Source organism: Typopeltis vanoorti, chromosome 21 (genome assembly GCF_054136105.1).
Source record: "Typopeltis vanoorti isolate ZY-2024b chromosome 21, IOZ_Tvanoo_1.0, whole genome shotgun sequence".
In the NCBI taxonomy this organism is placed as follows: domain Eukaryota; kingdom Metazoa; phylum Arthropoda; class Arachnida; order Uropygi; family Thelyphonidae; genus Typopeltis; species Typopeltis vanoorti.
In genome coordinates this window covers 10932755-10952240 of record NC_143569.1, presented here as the reverse complement: position 1 = coordinate 10952240, position 19486 = coordinate 10932755, and the positions used below count along the sequence as shown (strand labels likewise).

Below are 19486 nucleotides of genomic sequence, written 5' to 3'. Positions count from 1 at the left end.
CATATATGGAACTAAAGTACTATAGGTTGACCAGCAAACCTCTCGTATATGGACCCCAACATATATATAAATTTACATAGGTCTATTGAGTTTTAAATCCATAATCAATGAAAGATAAATTAATATATTATATTTTTTGTTTTTTTTCCATTACTTGATTTAGTAATCAAACATGTAAATTCATTATATTGTTTATTCTGCTATCTATAATTTTTTAAAAAAAGTCCGTGAAAGACTCCGAGAAGAGTTATATATCTACTAAGGCTGTTTGGAAAGTTTGTTAAAAAAAAAATAAGTTAAACACATTTTTTTGGAAAAAATCACCTTTATTTCTCATCATAGTCTCCATCGAGGTCTTGACATTTGGTTCATCCCAATTTTTTCATCCCATCTAAAAAGTAGGATTTGTCAAATTGTGCAAAATAATCATTGACAGCCTTGATGTCATCCTCATTCGAAGAAACGTTTTTTCCCACTGAGCCAAATTTTTAAGTTTGGGGTCAAGTATGGAGAATACGGTGGATGTGGAACCAATTCGAACCTCAATTCATGCAATTTTACCATTGTGAAGGCCGTTGTGTGGGACGGTGCATTGTCTTGATGAAAGAGTACTTTTTTGTGTACCAATCTTGGCTGTTTTTTCTTCAGTTCTTTTTTTAAGAGGTCCAACAATGATGCATAATAGACTCCTGTTATTGTCTTACCCTTTTCCAAATAGTGTCTATCATGATAATTCCTTGGGAATCCTAAAAAACAGTGGCCATTACCTTCCCAGCTGACAAAATGGTCTTCATTTTTTTTGGAGCTCTTTCACCGGGCATTGTCCACTGTTTGGACCTACGTGTGTATAATGGTGGATCCAAGTTTCGCCTACAGTAACGAATTGACGCAAAAAATCCTGCAAATTGCAATTAAACATCGCCAAACACTGCGTTGAAATATCTTTTCGAATGCGTTTTTGATTGACAGTCAACAATTGCGGCACCATCACGCACACAGCTTTTTCATGTGCAATTTTTTGTGCAAGATATTATACATCCATTCAGTTGAGATGCTTACAACCTCAGCAATCTCACACACTTTCACACAGCGATCTTCCATAACGATACCATGGATTTGTCAATCATTTCTTTTGTAGTGACCTCAGTCAGGCATCCTGAGAGCGTTTCATCTTGATGGACTTACGACCACATTTAAACTCATTTATCCAAAAATAAATAGTCTTTAATGCTGGTGCAGAGTCCCCATGAACTGCATCTAACTCGGTTTTGAATTGTACGATCATCCACTTCTTCAAATAAAAGTGTTTTATCACTGCAAGAAATTCGTTTTTCTCCATTTTTATGAAAAATGCAAACAGTCATTTTAAATGTTTGCCTAACAAGAACTATGTGTTGCATGTAGCTAAAATTTTGCCAGGTGGTCATGAAAAAGATATGTGCTGACACTGGTATGAATGAACAAATTGTGTCGCTGTCTATTGGAAATTTATCAAACTTTTCAAACAATCCTCGTATCTATAATTTCATAGGTCGGTTTAATCACCTTTTTTTTTATATAGATGGATTTTTTTCAGTATTCCAAATTTTTGAGGTTCTTCCTGTCTTAAAAACTCGTTATACATTCTAATTTTATATGAGAGATCCCCTCCATTTTTTAAATATATCTATTGGTATTCCATCAAGTCCAGGTGGCTTCCAATTTTTATTTTTATAAATGCATGTTTATAAACGCAGGAGACCAAAATTCACTATCATACACACAAATTCTGTCATACCTCTCCTTGAATCCATTCACCATCAGGGAACTCATAAGCAATTCTGGCAATCCATTCCACTCACTCACCACTCTCACATGCAAAAAAAATCTCGTCTGTACAACCCTAATAACCACTCTTACACAACTTCCACACATGGCCCCCTAGTTCTGATTATTTGTTGTATGTTGAAAAATTTCACTTGCATCGATGCTATATAATCCCTTTAATATTTTAAAAGTTTCTATCATGTCCCCTCTTTTCCACCTATCAACTAAACTTTGTAACCCACAAACCCTCAACCTATTCTTCAAAGATCTGTCACCATCTTGGTTACTCATTTATGAATCTTTTCGACCACCTCCTGGTCCTCAAGAAACCCAGATGACCAAATCTGTGCACAGTAGTCAAGATATGGCCGAATCACAGAATTATACATAAGGATAATAACTTCTTTTCTTTACTTGTATGTTTTTCAACAACCAAGTAATTTGTTGAGCTATTTTATCAACTTTTGCAATATGCCCTCTGAACTCTTTGTCCACCATTATTCCCAATCATTTCGCATTTGTATTTTGCACTGTTACAATTTGCAACATTAAATTGACAATCATTATCCCTTGCCCACAATGCAAATTTATTTAAATCATCCTGCAGGATATCTACATCATCTTTATCAACTATTGCTCTCCCAAGTTTTGCATTATCAGCAAACGACTGACAAATTAAAGAGTAATGGCCCTAGTACAGAATCCTGAAGTACTCTGCTAGTCACCATTATTCTCCTAGACTCCATCCCACTATCCATGCTACTAGCCTCATATCCATTCCCACCCTCTTCAGTTGTTGTGATAGTTTTCCATGTGGTATTCTGTCAAATGCCCTGGCAAAGTCGAACAGTATGATGTCGTAAATTAAACTCTTTTAGTTGCTATCTCTTCCATACACTTTCTTAACATTTGCACACTCTTTTTCAACTGTCATTTCAGTTATGACATCATGTTCCCTACTCATATTTAAACACTTTTTTGGTCCATCACAACATCTCACTTCCTACATATCCACATAAGCTCTTTTCTCTTATTCAGCCTCTATATATAAATATCTGTAACATCTTCCTTGTGTATACATGCTATATTCATAACTCTGTACCATTTTTGAAAAATCCATGCCATTTACTTTACTTGTCTTCTACATCAACAATCGCGGTGAAACGCAACAATTTGCCTTTCACCACCATTTTATATCAGTTACTAACAAGAACAATGAATTTATAGTAATACTTACTAAGAAATTTATTCAAACACTGCATTCCACACTCAACAGTAATGCTTAATCTACAAATTAGACAATATCAATATGCATTAAATATAAAATTCACTTATCTTGTTGCAGCCCATACAATGACTGATTTCTTACCTTTACATATTAATTTTTATTACATAATTATTTTATTAATGTGTATTGTAAATTTCATATGTGTCAATGACCACTGCCCCCAGATCCCTCACGTTTCCCACTTCCTTCCTGCAAAATATTCTTCCAACAGTATACTCTACAATCCCATCCTTGTAACACTGAACTGACAACTGTACTTATCTATGCACTCACACATTCTATTCAAATCATTCTGTAAAAAAACATCTCTGCAGATATTTTCAACTTTGCATCACTGGCAAACAACTGCATATCTCCATTTAAACATCTTCCAGTGGCACTAACACATAAGTTAAACAGGGACAGCCTTAAATTGATCACTGCTTCTAATGATTGTTCTTTCTGAGAAAGTACTCTTCCATGTACAGCTTGCTGATACCTAGTTAATCTCCTTTTTTCCTTTTTTAACATATAGTTATTTAATCTTCTCCATTCCAATGAAATGGTAATATATCAGATGCCTTTGAAATTCTAAACATACCACCGTATATCTTCTTCACTCTTGACCAACTGTCATACAAGGCTGAATGCACTGATTCTCGTCCGATCACCGAAGTTAAGCAGTGTTTGGCCCAGTCAGTACTTGGGAGGGTAACCACTTGGGAAGACAGGGTGCAGTTGGCTTACTTTAGGCCGGCCTGGTTGGCCGAGTTAGCGTATCCACTCTCCAGCCAAAAGGCTGTGGGGTTGAATCCCGCCATGGGTATGGATGTTTGTGATTGTCTGTGAAAATAATAGTGGTGATGGTGGACAGTAGATGGTGTTGGTGTAGATGAGGTTGAGTGATGGAGACGGAGAGTTGTAGAGTAGGTGCCCTCCCTCAATGAGTCTTAGAATTCCCTGGAGGTGTCAACTAATAATAATAATAATAATAATATTCATATCCCTTGTCTAGTGTGCATTTGTCATTTTGCTGTAATATGTAAACAGATTGTAAAACACAATCTTCCTTTAACAAGCACATACTGACCACTACCAAGAGCACTATTACTGAACCAGTTCTGGATCTTAGTCCATATCAACTTCTGCAGCATCTTAACCATGATTCCAAACATAGATTTGAAGCCTTAGTCTTATTACCTTCTTTGTGAAGTGGAACAGTTTCGCTCTTTTCATTCCTTTGGGCTTCATCCCCATTGCAAGACACTGTTTAAACTCGCATTCCTTTGAAACGGTGGTGATGTGCCATCAATTCCTGCCACTTTATTAATATCAAGTTTACTTAGTTCATTATTGTATATGTTCTGCTTGCTCACCATCAGTTCCTTCCCTATTCCTTCTACACTCCATCTCTGCAAGATGTTTTACTTATAAGGATGAAGTACTTTGATGAATCATTCAAAATATCTCAATTATAACTTATAACCTACTATTTTCACCAACAAAAATCCTTCCTCCTATTGTCTATAAAGAAAGACCTCATTAGCTAATTTTTGCTCATACTGCACATTTTATCCTACACAACCAAGTCATCTACTCTGTCATTCTCATGCAACTGATTATTACCACACACATTATGTTGCTCCATAATGCTTTAATACTGCTTCTAGAATTTTATGCTTAATATCTTCATTTATACACTTTACATCTACCTTAATTAGCTTTCTAATCTTTAGAATTCATTTAGAAAATGGTGATAAGTAGTTTTTGACTACTCCCAAACAGCAGCACTAAGTTTCTCTCTCCTGAGTTTTCCATACTCACTAACCTTGTTCCTATTATATCCTTTCCTGACACAAGTCCTCATATGGTTGACACATCCAGATAATCATTTCATTGTCATTCACCAACTGCAGGGAGATTCAACAGTCCATTTATAACATCCTCTAAAAAAATGATCAAATCCGAGACTTCTCAATCCTTGCTTGCCTTCATTACATAGTGCTTAAAAATCTTGATAAAGTCAATTTCTTTGCCTCCAGATGCTAGCTCTTCATTCCACTTTATATTACCATAATTAAAATTATCTATTATGATTTTTTCTCCTTATTTGCTAGGTCAGTTTCCCTATGCTACTACTTTCACCAACAAAAATCCTTCCTCTCACTGTCTATAAAGAAAGACCTCATTAGCTAATTTCTATTCCATGTAATATTTCATCCTGTATACGTCTATGTCACACAATAAAACCACTTAAAACCACTACCATTTCTTCTTTAGTATCTCCACCTTTTGCTTGCAGGCATAACTATTCATATCATTAACAGCTAATTTTCTCTCCTTTTTTTTGCTTTCTTATTTTCCTGAAAATATACGATTCATATCGAAGTTGGTATCAATAGTGCCTTTTGGTTGGAAAGGCCTGAGTCAAAATCCTGTCTAAGATGTAAAGATTCTTTATACATTCCCCCCCCCCCCCCCAACTATGTGAGTTAGCCAGTCTTATATGGAGATGGTAGGATTTTTCCTCCTCCAACATCAGGTTTTTCATTTCCAAGGGAAAGAGCCCTTTAAATACATTTTCTCAACCATGAAGCATTTTTTTTTAAAGCCATCATAATCAGCCCTACTTAAATTCCACTATACATCTATTGGGGGGGGGGGGGGGTGGGGGGGGGGGGGGGTGGGGGGGGGGGGGGGTGGGGGGGGGGGGGGGTGGGGGGGGGGGGGGGTGGGGGGGGGGGGGGGTGGGGGGGGGGGGGGGTGGGGGGGGGGGGGGGTGGGGGGGGGGGGGGGTGGGGGGGGGGGGGGGTGGGGGGGGGGGGGGGTGGGGGGGGGGGGGGGTGGGGGGGGGGGGGGGTGGGGGGGGGGGGGGGTGGGGGGGGGGGGGGGTGGGGGGGGGGGGGGGTGGGGGGGGGGGGGGGTGGGGGGGGGGGGGGGTGGGGGGGGGGGGGGGTGGGGGGGGGGGGGGGTGGGGGGGGGGGGGGGTGGGGGGGGGGGGGGGTGGGGGGGGGGGGGGGTGGGGGGGGGGGGGGGTGGGGGGGGGGGGGGGTGGGGGGGGGGGGGGGTGGGGGGGGGGGGGGGTGGGGGGGGGGGGGGGTGGGGGGGGGGGGGGGTGGGGGGGGGGGGGGGTGGGGGGGGGGGGGGGTGGACAATTCCTCCCTCCATGAAACTTCCCGAAGTTGACGTCTAAGACTATTATAATCACCTGCCTTATAATTCCACATAAGTTCCCGTCTCTTTGATACTCCTGCATGTCTATTCATTTTCCAAGTCAAAACCATATGGTCACTCTCTCCAACTGGTGGGAGAGACGTCAACTCAGTTATTATCAACTCTTCTGATGCTATAACCAAATCCAAAATTTTTGAACCTCTTGTTCCCTCTGTTACATGTTGCCTAAGACATTTGTCCCTCAAGAATTCTAGAAATTCCATTCCCCTATTGTTACATGCATCTTCCTCTCTCCAATTTATACTACTGAAGTTAAAATCTCCCATAACAATCATTCTTCTTGCACTTGCCAAACTTAGCTGTCTAAACATCTCCTGGTCCCCATCCTCTGTGCTCCTGGGTCTGTAGCAACACCCCACTAAATATCCTGTCTTGCCTACCTCTACCTCACACCATACGCTCTCAAAATCATTTGTCTCACTACCTTCCAAATTCTCCACTCTTAGAGGACATAGGTCATCACTTATCATAAGCAGCACCCCACCACCACGCTTTCCCCTCCTATCCTGGCGAAAAATGCTATACCCAGTGACTTCTATTCCTGTTTTTATATCCCCTTCTGTCAACCACGTCTCAGTGATCGCAATAATTTTTGGCCAGGCTGATGCTATCTGCGCCACCAATTCCTCTCCCTTATTCCGGATACTCCTGGCATTATTATACAGCATATAAATGCCATTGTTTCTATACCCAGAAAAAATTTCCTCTAGTCGCCGACTAGACTCGAAACCAAGACTTCCTTCGTGCGGCCTAGCGCGGTGGGGTGCAAACGCCACATCCACTGAGCTACACAGGCTCTTAAAAAACACTGGCATGGGTGGGATTCGAACCCACGCCTCCGAAGAGACTGGTGCCTTAAACCAGCGCCTTAGACCGCTCGGCCACCCTACCACTCCAAAAAAAGCTCTTTCGCCCCCGGGTGGGCTCGAACCACCAACCTTCCAGTTAACAGCCGAACGCGCTAACCCATTGCGCCAAGTTGACTGATATTCACTTTAACATTCTATGCTTGAGTAGAGTTGGATGCTGCATGGCTGTGAATGATTTTATGGGGAAGATGAGGATCACTTGCACCTGAATGGAGCCCTGGATACCCATAACTGCTGAGTATGAGCTATGCAAAAACTTCATGCAATCCAACAAAGTTACTATCTGGTGTATGTTTACAGCTTCATTTGTCATTGGACCATTCTTCTTGGAGGACATTCACCAGTCGGTACCTGTGACCTGCTCAGTTACTGCACAGTAGTATCATGATATGATATATTAATTTTGTTATGCTACAGCTACAGCAGCACCTGTGCAAGGATTCAGTCATTTTCATGCAGGATGGGGCTCTCCCCATGTCGGTCGATCTGTACAGGAGGTTCTTCCAGAACACCTCGCAGAGGCCAGAGTAATGAGTTGTGTGTTTCTCACTGCATACCCACCTCATTCACCTGATCTTGATCCCCTGTGATTTCTGGCCTGGGGATTTCTCAAAGACAGGGGTTATTGAGGTCATCCTGATAACTTGCCAGAACTGAAAGATAGCATAATGCAGCATGTGTGCAATATCAGTCCCAACTAGCTGCATTCTGCCATTGAAAATATTGTGTAAAGGATGCAGTTTATGCCAATACTGGGGAAGAGCAACACGCTGAACAGTACAGCCTGTGAATGCATAATTGAAGTGAATAAAAATGTGTTATTTATGCTTGTATTGCTTTTCTTCTTCTTACGCACATAGAAAAATCACTACACCTGCATTTGGAACATCATATAGTGCCTTGTATGTTTAATTTTGGATCCCCCCCCCCCCCCCTCAGATATCACTTCTACATGATGCAGAATGTATTTCTGCAAAGATTTGCAGCATTTGGATCACTGAGTGGCACCTTAAATGGGGATACTTTAATTTTAATCATCCTATATATCAAACAGGAACTGCAGGTGAAAAAAAGGTTATGGAAGAGATATAAGGAGATGCATGAAGAACATAAGACTGAGACCAGGAGAGTGACTAGTACTGTAAGGAAGGAAAATCTTGAATACGAGAATTGAGTGGCCCTGAGATACAAGGAAAATCCTAAGGAATTCTTTCATTATGTGGCCAGTAGGGGAAGAAATGATTGTGGAAAAATGATATTTCTAGGCAAAGATTGGAGCATACAGAGTGATGCATAAGACATAGTGGAGTTGTTTAATCATCACCTTATTGGGGTATTTCATCCTGGAAAATAGGTTTTAATATTACAGGGATGAGGAGAATTTAAAGTTCAGAAATACAAGAGGAGAGTTGCTACAGACTAGGGAAAGCAGAGAGTGGATACAAAGGAATGTATGTGTAGGCAAATTGGCATAGTAAGCAAGAGAGGGTGACCATTATGGTGATTTTAATTGGAATGAAAAGATAGCATCAAGGAATAAGGAAAATGAATTTCTTAAGTTCGTAAGGGACTATCATAGGAAATACATACTGGAAGGCACATGAGGGTTGAGAATAGAAGACCCAATCATATCATGAGAGGATGTTATTGTGAATGAAGTGTCTAATCTTCCACCAGTTGGTGAGAGTGATCATGAATTGATCCTCTGGGTTTTTGCCAGTCATATGAGAACTTCTATGAAAAAGGAATATAGTTCCACATATATTATAAATCACACCTGTGATTATGAAAGGCTTAGAAGACAACTGGAAGGAAGCTATAGCATGGAAAGAGGAATTGAGCGGAAAAGAGAAAGGTGCTGCTTTGGCAGGGATCAAGAACTATTTAACAGCAGAAGCACTTGTTTGAGTGTATTCCAGAAGTGAAAAGACTGTAAGAATAAAATGGATAAAAGGAGGAATCAAGCATGTAATCTGGAAGAAGGAAGGCACTATGGAAGCAACATAAGATGAATGTTGGTAATAATCAGTTGCATGAAGAGAGCATGTCAGGAATGTGACTCAGTTGGTAATGAAAGTAGAAGCTAGTCGATCAAGCCAAGAAACTTCGTAGTGAGTTCTTTCAATATGTGGCTAGTAGAAAACAGAATATATATAATACCTTAATTATATTCCAAATAATTCTGAATAGTAGGGTAAATCACTCTCTGAGATGTTTTATTTCTTAACTTTCGCCTAATGCAACTGTTTTTCAAATATGCGTATTATAAGATTGTTTTTTTGTAAATAAGAATACAGTTTGCCGAAACTTTGTCTATTAAATTTTCATAGCAGTGTGTACCATAGATTAGAAATTTTCAAAGTAGCACGACTGTTTTTTTTAATTACAAAACAGCAAAGTTTGATAATAAATATTTGCGCTACAATAAAGTTTGACAGATTGAACAATATTATTGCATTATTTCTTTTCTCCTGTGGGAGAAAAATGGTAAAATGCCACTTGTATAATTATAGCAGATTTTCTATTGGCAAAAATGGTAAGAAAATAATCATTTGCACTTTCATTTCAAAACACAAAGAAAAAACATTGTAAATTCACCCAATGAAAAAGAAACTACTACATATTTTTCTTCTGTTATTATACAACAATCTGGTTTTTTTCTTGTAGTAGAAAGAAGAAATTACTGCACATATTTCTTTTGTCAATACAAGAGTGTAAAAATCTGTAAATTGATTACATTATAGCTGATAGAGATTTCATGCCAGAAAAAATATTTATGTAAGAGTTCTAACATCAGCAGATATAATGACATTTTCTTCTAGTTTAGATACATGACATTATTGAAGTAGCTAAACTTTTGCTACTATTTTACCACTAAACTGCATGAGCATGTTCCCGAAGCGATTTACGTTTGTAACAATTGCCTGCAGATTTAATAGGTCTAACCCCCTCCCCCCCCCCCAAACCCAAAAAATAAATGATTATGTAACAGATATGTGCCTTTTCTCTTAAAGCATTCAAATCCTTTTTTCAAGATAATTGTATCAAATAATTTAGAATTTTTCGATAATAAAAGTGAAACTGATCACTATAAATAAAGAAATCATTTTGGGCATAAATACTGCATCAGCCTGTAAAAGAAATGTCAGTTTTTCTGTGTTAGGGTGTCTGAATAACTGAAAACGAAACAAGACATTCTTGCTTGAGGCAATTTAGTGTGACTTCTGAGAAACTTTCTCTCTTGTGTTTCTCAAAAGCAGTAGGTTTTCCTCCAGCTAAGAGGATTATTGTCCAGCATTTCTAAGACGTATTTCAGAAATAGCAACCAGCAGCAGTAGAAGTAGTAATATTCAGACTTTCTTTTTTTTTTTTTAAAAAAAACGAAACAAAAATAACAACTGAACTTTCTTTTGTGTGGTATGCATAAACAGTTTTACATATTGAAAATATAGCATAGTATTTCTAAATCTTAGAATAATTTCAGCACACCGCTGAACAGCTGATTTCAGATGCAAAGAAAGAGTACAGAATTAGAAGCTTCGAATATACAACAATATTATTGCTTTATTTCTTTTTTCAAAATTGTAAACTGAAATAAGAGATTTTGAATACTGTCTGAAAGCTTTCAAACCAGTAGAAATATAAAGTAGTTATGTAACTCAATTCCAGGAGAGGGAGAGGAGTTGCAGACGAGCATAAATTTTGAATCATTCCATGCAGGATATCCTTTCTGTTATATTTTCAACATATCTACAGTGGTTAAGCACTGGATATTATAGTAATATGCATCCCAAAAAAAAAACTGTTGCAATTTTAAGCAAGATATAAATTTCTGATACTAAAAAAGACACAATCGGAAACTGAGTAATGCAGTTTATAATCATTTGTTGTTCATAAAAAAAATGTTCCTAAAATTGAAATATGATGATCCATATAAAGTTACTTTTCAAAGAAAGAAAGCATATTTATTTCACTAAATGTTATTTAAAAATATAAATATTTTATAAAATATGTTAAATGCAAACAAACATTTGAAAATTCGTGAAAAAAATCTATATTGGCAGTAAAGTGAAGGAAATTTACTATTAATAAAATATATTAATATATTCATTGCAAAGGCTGATCTGTGGTCATTTCAGGATTGATTATTTATTTTGGCAGATGTGAAACTCGTTTTTATTTTTGGAAAGAGACACGATAAATATATTGTGCAGAAAAAAAAAAAAATCAATATCCTAATACAGTAAAGGAAATTCCAAGTAACACAGTACATGCAAAGTGAAGTGACACAAAAGTCGTTCCACCACAGTTAATCCGCTAATGGCTCTAAAATCGGCGTTAAGGGATTAATGGTGGCAGAGAGTAAATACTTGATAAAAGGTTGATTATCCATGAAGTTTTGATCCATGAAAAATGCTGGAGGTGGTCTGACTATTTCATCCACCTCGGCCAGTAGGAGGGTTAAAAGAACACCCCCTTGTCCTGTGGAAGTTACCAATAAATTAAAGCCATTTAACTCCAGGTTCCCTTCCCCCCAGATATATGGACTACCAAATATCCATAAACAAAATGTGCCATTATGTCCCATTGTGGATGGCAATGATTCATCCACATACAAATTATATATATATACACATACATACTGGCACCACTCTTTCATGCACAAAAAAAAAACTCAGCTACTTGAAAGCCAGTATAGAAAACCTCACATTTTAACACACTGACATAATGGTCAGTTTTCATGTTTCCCACTCAAAGACACCTTAGAACTTATCCAAGCTATATTTCCTTCCAATATCTTAGCCCTGTTACAGTTCACCATGAACTCTGCCTATTTCATTTGGCAAAGAAAATTTTACAAATAGAGGGGGACAGCCAGGGGTTCTCCACCCCAGCCAACTTTTTCATGATGACCTTTGAAGAAAAAGCCTTAAACTCTGCCCTACATAAACCCACTGTTTGGCTATGCTATGTAGACAACGTGTTCTCCATTTGGTCACATGGCCTGAATGCTTGCAACGTTTTTTAACACATTTGAACAATCAACTTCCAAGATCCAGTTTTCCTTAGAAAAGGAAAACAACAGAAGTCTCCCCTTCTTAGACACTCTGATTTTACATGCCTGCTTAATTGACCCCTTGGCATTCTTCATTTACAGAAAACCCACACATATATTAGTAGATACATTCACAAGCAGTCACACCACTCCCATTCCAATCATATGGGATTATAAAAATCCCATATAACAGGGTAAATTAATCAGTTCTGATAGCAATGGCCTAACTATTGAGCTTAACCCCATTCTCAACACTTTCTTAGCCAATGATTATAATCCCCACATAATATTAAAACCCTGTAACTGTAATCCCCTTTCAGAGTAGAGATTACACAAAATCTATCACCATTTTCCCTTAGGGGAGCCTGCAACCCCTAGAGGGCACATCCCCAGGTGGCAGATAGGGGAAAGCCTCCCAGATATGGGTAGTAGGAGGGAAATGAAATACTTCCCATGGACCAACAGGCCTGGTAGGTCTGTTGCCACTACTGGTCTTCATGCCACTACTGGTAAGCAGTGCTTACCAGTAGTGGCATGAAGCTGAAGATGCAGAATGTCTATATAGGGTTCATCTCTAGAAAGTTACTTGGCATTGCTGAATCAGCTTTAATGGCAGTAACACTGTGGTAGAGAAGGCAAGAGGGAAACCACTCCATTATTTTTCAATGACAACCTTGACAGCAATGATGGACATCATTAAAAGAGGGGCAGCTGTCAGCCTGGCAAACCAAGGCAGTACCTCTGGGCACAGAGGAAAAAGGAAGGTGCATACACAAACAAATTAGACCTCTGCTGAGTACACATGACGTTGACAAAACAGATTTCTATCTCAGATAAAAACCCAATTATGATCAAAAAAACACTAATTAAGAAAAATAACTCAGGTACATGGAATGTACAAAGCCTTGTACAGAATGGAAAATGAGACATTGTACAAAAAAGAAATGAAAGAAAGCAGCATTGATTTACTGGGTATTGCAGAAACCCACTGGAGAGACAAAGGTCACTTTAACTCACAGATGGGTAATCATATCTGCTTCACAGGTCCTGATTCAGTTAGCAATAATTACTAGCAAGGCATTACACTAATCTACAGGGTGATTCAAACAGATGGACTCAATTTTGCTAACTATTTTGCTCCTTTTTTAGTCCATCTTTTTGAATCAACTGGATACAATCCCATTAGTGACAGAATGATCTCAATAAGAATCTACTGTAAACCATTAGTAATCACATTTTTTTTTCACATTTATGCACCAACTGTTGATACAGATGAAGAAATCACAGAGAACTGAATGCAAGCATTGAAACAATACTTAAAAAATACATTTATCATAATGGGCAATTTTGATGATGATAATAAATTGCCCAGGATGGATAATCATAACAGAAAAGTACTTGGAGCTTTTGGCTGGGGCAACCAAAATAGCAGAGGAGAAAGGCTGATTAATTTCTGTTTAGAGAGTTGAATATAACAAACACATGCTTCAAACATCATAATCATAGACTATATACTGAGATCACCTGGTGATAAAACCAGAAACCAAATTGATTTTATCCTGCTCAATCAGCTATGGAAATCTATGATGAAAAATGTGAAAACACTTCCAGGTACAGACTGTGGCTCAGATCATCAACTTATCATAGCAGAGACATAAAAATACATTTAAAGGCAAATAAACTAACTTATCCTTCCAGAATAGAGGTCTCAAGAGTTAATAGTAATTATAATATTGCAGTGGAAAATGAACTTTCAGAATTAAGAAACTGCATAGAGGAAACAACACTGGAAGAACTTTGGTGCAAAGCAAAAACAATAATTCTTGAGACAGCAAAGAATACGATCATCAAAAGAACAAAAATAAACAGCCCATGCATCTCAAGTGAAACACTAGTTCAAATTGAAAAAAGAAGAAAACCAAGGCAATTGGACTTTCTAATGAAACAGACAAAAGTATTCTGAATTATCAAAACACTCTGCAAGAAAGAAGTTTTTACAAAAGCAGTGTGAAGAACATTCTAATAAAAATTAGAATGTTAGCAGATCTGGTCTCCTGATTTCCGTTGTGATTTTGATATACTGGAGAGAGCACAAAGGAGTATTAAAAATGATATCAGGATTGTGGAATACTGATTATGAAGACAGATTGAGAATTTGTAGACTGCTGACACTAGCAAACTAGGAGAAAGAGGGGTGATATGATTCAGACTTACAAACTTCTGAAAGGGTCATACAGGATTTCAACTGATGGAGAGTGGAGAAAGGACGAGAGGACATCCTTGGAAGCTGAGAATGAAGGCCACCAAGAAAGGTGCGAGGGCTAGATTTTTCTCTCAGAGGGCGGTGTGTGATTGGAATGGATTGCCCTTGGATGTTGTGAGTGCAAGCAATGTGAATGAATTCAAGAATAAGTATGATAGCTGGTGTGTGTAGTATGTGGCCTCCCTCGATGAGTCTCTGACTCTCTGGAGGTCTCTCTTAATAATAAATCAAACCAAAGATCTATGCAAGAAAATCAAACTCATAAACTAGAAACTTTAAACCAAATACCTCTTAGAATAGCTGATTCAAACAACGAAATTTTAACTGATACAAATTATGTACTTGAGATGGAAAAGTTACTGTGAAAATCTTTATAAAGATACTATTATCTCATTTGAAGAAAGACGAGAGGAATTCATACAAAAAGGACCAAACATTTTATTAAAAAATGAAATTGAATGGGCTTTGAAAAAACTCTAGAAAGGTAAAACACCACGGTTCGATCAAATACCATGTGAACTATTCACAATCCTGGGACCTAATGGAACTGAAATTATCTTTAGACTATGCAACAAAACCTGGGAAACAGGTATTTGGCCAGAAGATTGAGTAAGATCTATATTCATACTATTACACAAAAAAGGAAATATTAATGATTGCAACAACTATAGGACCATTGCACTGATTTCACATGCAAGCAAAATTCTCTATTGTGATTAAAGAAAGACTAAAGAACTACATTTAACTACAAATCCCAAATGAACAGGCTGGTTTCAGGTCTGGTAGAGGTACCAGAGACCAACTTGCACATATAAGGCAGCTAACAGAAAAACCCATATGCTCAATATCCCAATGTATCTCTGTTTTGTGGACTATACCAAGGCATTTGACTGTGCCAATTGGGATGTACTCTGGAAATGTATGAACAAAATGGGAATTCCAAAATACCTAATCAACTTAATAAAACAATTACATGACAGGAACATCAATAGTGAAGATAGGCCAAAACATCTCAGAATGGTTTAAGATAGGATGCATCCCTGCCCAACCCCCTTTTCTATCTCCAAACATGTTTAACTTCTATAGTGAATTCATAATGAGAATAGCTCTTGATAGATGGAAAGGGCATGGGATCTCAATTGCAAGTGAGAAGATAAACAACCTTAGGTATGCAGATGATACTGTGCTTATAATCAGCAATGAAAGAGAACTGTCACTTGGGAGAGTAAAATGGGAGAGAATTAAAGATGGACTTAAAATTAACAGAGATAAGACCAAGTATATGACGATAGGAAAAGAATAAACATCTACTCATAGCATCAACTTATTAAAAGTAGAACAATTTATATATCTTAGAGCCCTGCTAGATAATAAAGGCAGTTGTCATACTGAAATAAAAAGAATTGTTGTGGGAAGGAATGCCATGACACAACTAAAAAAGATATGGAAAGATAGAAATATTTGTAACACTGCCAAATATAAACTAGTGAATGCCCTTATTTTCTCAATTGTTCTCTATGGTGCAGAATCATGGACACTTGGTAAGAGACAAAGAGAGACTTGACAGCTTTGAAATGTGGTGCTGGAGAAGGATGCTGACTATCTCATGGATGGATAAAAGAACCAAAGTCAGTATTCTATCAATTAAACATCAAAAAGAGACCGAGTAACATTGTCAACAAGAAGATACTTCAGTATTTTGAACATATATCATGATGAGATGGTGATAACAGCGAGAAGGAAATTGTGCAAGGAAAAGTAGAAGAAAGACCAAGAGCAAGATGGATAGATCAAATCCAAGGATCTCAAGACTCCTTGGAAGAAGCAACTGCCATGTCAAGAGATAGGAGTAGATGGAAAAACATTGTTGCCAAGGCTATAAGTCCTCAGGCATGAGGAGATCGATGAAGAATATCGGCATTCTATATATCCGGGGCACATCCAAAAAATTTACAAAAATTCTAAATAAATGCAACCTTATAATCACTTACAGACCATATAAAAAATTGCCATCCCTTATCTGCTCCACCAAAGACCAGCCACATTTCCTAGTTCTACCAGGTCCACTGCAGTTGCAAATTATCCTACAGCTCATCAGGCAGGACAGCCAATAAAAAAAAATAATAAATGCAAAAAAATTTGCATTTGACGTCTGTAAACACTGTATTTCGCTCCCATACCTCATCGAGTTTTGGGAGTGATGTCTTCTGCTAGTAGAAGGGATAAGGTTGCAGATGCCCTTTCCACACAGAGTAAGTAAGACAATCACAAACATCCATGCTCATGGTGGGATTCGAACTCTTGGCTGGAGAGTGGATATGCTAACCAATTGGCCGGCAGGCAGGAAAGCCAATATCAGAATTTCTGAACACATGGACTACATCCATTTCCACCATTACAACCATTCCAGACTTGCTAACCATGCTTTGAACACTCACCATAGGACATGCTGGAGAAGGCCACTCTATTCCACCACAGCAAATACGGTTATGAGCAATTCAAAGAGACAGAATACAAGGGAACTACAACCACTTAAACCAATAAAAGCAAGTGTTGCAAGCTAGAAGGATAATATCAGATATATAACAAAATCATTTCTGATATTTACCCAGGATAAGAATCTCCCAAACTTTCAGGAGAGAGTAGTTCTGATTTAAATTAGGCTGGTAAAACAGGACTTAAGAACTTTCTCCGAAAAGATGTTCCTATTTAAAACTGCTTCTATGAAGAAGGCGAGACATTCCAAAGGATACTGTGTTTTCCCAATACCATGTTGTCATATAACACTTTCAAAGTTTAAATTATTCATGGAATTCAAAAAAGAATTAGCGAACATCAGTACTATATTGAATAACTGAAGCATGTGTATAACGCTTGTTTCTGGATTAAACTGGGCAATAAGTTTTAAGTTTGCACTATTAAAATTGATTATTTTTTGTATGATTACATGCTGGTCTGGTTGGGCAAGTGGTTAGCATATCCGCTCTCCAGCCAAAAGGCTGCGAGTTCGAATCCCAATGTGGGCATGGATGTTTGTGATTGTCTGTGAAAATAGTAGTGGTTGGCAGTAGATGGCATTGGTGTAGTTGGTGGAGACAGAGTTGTAGAGTAGGTGTCCTCCCTCGATGAGTCCTTGGACTCCCTGGAGGTGTCAAGTAATAATAATAATAATAATTATGGTGTCTTTTGTTAGGAGTTTGTCTCATTACTGTATTGTATCCAGTTGTATTAATTGTATTCAACATAGTGGCTGCCAGTTCGAACATGTTGCTACTACCATTTAAAGACTATATTATTATTCGTAGAGTAGTTGACGACTTCATAGCTTTCCTATACGTGAGGCACGTATGCATCCTATTCTTTAAATATATGGCAGGTGAGGAATGGGTATGTGCATGTATGCATGAATACTATTCCACTGCCTACTATTCATGTATGCATAAATAGTAGGCAGTGGAAGGTGATGGGAGACATAAGGATTTTGATCTTGGAATTTAGCAGCAGTGAAATTCAATTTGTGGATACTAGTAGGGTGTTGGAAGGCAAAAAGAATGTGAAATATACATATGGATTTGACCTTAGGCAGCATGGCAGAGGAAAATCATTTGTCTGATGGCTATGATTGTGTGTGTGGATATCAACTGAAAGTAGTATGTGTGGAGAGAGAAATAGAGCTGTTGAGAAAAGAGATAGGATGAATGAAGATATTATGAAGCAGAAGAGGTTGGTTAATATGAGAAGAATGAGAGTAGGTGTGAGAGAATGTGTCAGAGAGCAAGGAAGAGGGGAAGGCAAGAAAATGAGAGAGAGAGAGAGAGAGAGGAGAAAAAGGAAGGAAGGAAGGAAAGTGGAAGAAAGAGAGGGATGAATGAATCTGTTTGGAGTATCATGGATGGAGATCTGATGATTCGTGGTGTGGCCAGTAGGGTGCCAGACAAGTGCTTGCCTGGTGGAATGATAGAGATGTTGATTAATTTTAATGGTATAGATGAGAACACAAGCTGATAAGAAAAGAACTATTTATTAACTTATTGCTGATATTTCGCTGGTATTCTATCCAGCATCTTCAGAGCACAAAACAGTTTGTCACAGTATGCAAAACAACAATCCATTATAATAATGGGACTAGTTTGAACAATTGTAACATATGACACAAAGACTAAAGTCCTAATTAGGTGCCATCTATATTGGGAAAAAAAAAAAAAAAAAAAAAAAACAGAGAGTGAAAGTAGGTATTAATTAGGTCTTAAGATGAGTGTCTCCCAAATCTTTGGCAAATTTATACAGCCATACTTGTTGAAGTATGGAGTATGTTTCAAGGCTTCTGTTGATTCCAAGAACAATTTCTCTGCAGCACTTTTGCTTTTTTCCAATTAATCCTGTGTGCGGAGGTGTCCAGGGCATGGTTTACTAGACCCGACTTGCCATAGTGATAGTGTCGGATGTATTTTTTATGTTCACTGAGGTGGATGCCACAGTTCTTTCAGTCTGTCCATAGTAAGCTCAATCACATGAACAGGGCACTTCATAGACTCCAAGATGTGATAAAGGAGAGATTCTGTCCTTGGATGCATGGATGAGAATTTCCAATTTGACATATGGTTTAAATACAGTGAGTAGCTGATGTTTATTAAGCACTCTAGATATCTTTTCAGATGTGCCTTGAATGTATGGGATGGTAACAGCTTTGTTGTAGTCTTCTGTGGTAGACAGTGGGGGGGGGGGGATTTCTGGGAAGCATTTAGTATTTTGTCTATCATATGGACAAAAGATAGACAAAATACCTTGCAGGGTGGAGAATCACAGTGGAAATAAAACCAGTGGCTTTGAGAGTATATGGTTCAAGATAAGTGTTTATAAGATAAGATATTTAATGGAATGATGCAACAACACACTATGGAATATAAATGGTGATGAGCAGGAAATGTCTAGGCAAATTAGTTTAGCAAGCGCAAAACAAGTGATCATTATGAGGGACTTCAACTATAGTG

The 19486-nt window shown here is 38.1% G+C and overlaps 1 protein-coding gene, 1 non-coding gene and 1 pseudogene across 2 annotated transcripts in view; 1 reads left to right on the top strand and 2 right to left on the bottom strand.

The window, feature by feature from the left end:
• Positions 1-19486, bottom strand: part of LOC150094618 (protein eyes shut homolog) — a 190900-nt gene that overhangs the window by 61224 nt on the left and 110190 nt on the right. The gene's annotated exons all lie outside the window — the stretch shown is intronic.
• On the top strand, positions 3699-3817 carry LOC150094620 (5S ribosomal RNA; annotated as a pseudogene).
• TRNAL-AAG (transfer RNA leucine (anticodon AAG)) lies at positions 7117-7198 on the bottom strand. Its single transcript has one exon. It is a non-coding gene; the product is annotated as a tRNA-Leu (tRNA).